Source organism: Micromys minutus (assembly GCF_963924665.1).
Source record: "Micromys minutus genome assembly, chromosome: 15".
Classification (NCBI taxonomy): domain Eukaryota; kingdom Metazoa; phylum Chordata; class Mammalia; order Rodentia; family Muridae; genus Micromys; species Micromys minutus.
The window spans coordinates 36,935,265-36,936,859 of NC_137984.1; positions in this window are offsets into that span (position 1 = coordinate 36,935,265).

The following is a 1,595-nucleotide window of genomic DNA, read 5'->3' on the forward strand; positions in this document are numbered from 1 at the left end:
ATTAATGCTTCATTTTTCCTCAATTTTCTTCCATCTTTATCTTTAATTAAATAAAGAAAGCAATTTCCTGGGGCCCTGCAGGCCCTGAAAATACAAGGTCAAGGACAAAAGCTATTTGTCTCTGGGAAATCTCCCCTGTGATTTCATTGTCCCCTGTGTTTGTGAATTCTCCCCATGCCCCCTGACCCTCTCTAGGAGCCACTGCTCCTGGGGTGGGCTGCTATTGTGGTTTTCAGGTTGGCATGAGGAAGCTGAGCTCTTTCTAAACTGCTGTGATTGTCACCTTCTGTCCCAGGAGTAGCACTCCAATTCTAGTTGTGATTTTGACATACTAGTTGCTTGCTTTACACTGTTATTAGTTAAAATGCAACTGTAAGACCTGTTCTGAGATTAAAAAAGAGCAAGTCAGGTTTAGTATATAAAGATGAGGAAGGCTTGAGGCTAGAGATGGCTCAGTGGTTAGGAGCATTTTCTGCTTTTGCAGAAGAGTCAAGTTTCTTTTCTAGCACCCATGTTGGAGAGGCTTTAACTCTAGCTGCAGAGTCTGTTGTGCCCTCTTCTGTGTCCTGTAGGTACTGTCTGTGCATGCTTAAGCACACACACACACACACACACACACACAGATACACACACACACACACACACACACACACACACACCACTTCCCTGTGTAAGAGAAGATTCTGATTGATCACCTGTAAAGAAGAATGCCTCCATTACCAGGATTGCTGAGGTGGGAGGAGTTGAGGGAGTCCCACCAGAACATGTGGCATGTTCTGGAAGATGGTAGCATCTATGCGCCACAGGCAGCCATGTGTGTGCATTCTACTCAGGAGGAAAGTAGAACTTAGAATCGACCCTGTCTAAAAGATCAACCGGCGGAAGATGTTACATGTTTAACTCTAATAGTATTGAGGAGGAGGAGGTGCTGGTGACTGCTTTCTCATTGGTTCTACCAGCATTGATTAAAGTGGGCATGGATTATTAACCTAAGCTTCAGTACCTTAGCCAACATTTGGATCTCTCAGGTCTTGCATTTCGTGAAAGGTTCATTTTCTTTGTAAAATGGACTATTGACCCCAGCTAATCAAAGTAAAAATTCTTTTTTTTTTATTGGACATTTTATTTATTCACATTCCAAATGTCGTCCCCTTTCCTGGTTTCCTCTCTGGAAACCCCCTATCCCATTCTTTTCCCCCTGCTTCTATGAGGGTGCTCCCCCACCCACCCACTCCTGCCTCTTCACCCTGGCATTTTCCTACACTGGGATATCAAGCCTTCCCAGAACCAAGGTCCTCTCCTCCCATTGATATCCAACTAGGCCATTCTCCATTACATATGCAGTTTGAGCCATGGGTTTCTCCATGTTTACTCTTTGGTTGGTCATTTAGTCTCTGGGAGCTCTGGGGGTTTAGTTGGTTGATACTGTTGTTCTTCCTATGGGGTTGCAAACCCATTTATCTTCTTCAGTCCTTCCTCTAAATCCTCCATGGGGGTCCCCATGCTCAATGCAATGGTTGGCTGTGAGCATCTGCCTCTATATATAAGACTCTGGCAGAGCTTCTCAGTAGACAGCTATATCAGGCTCCTGTTAG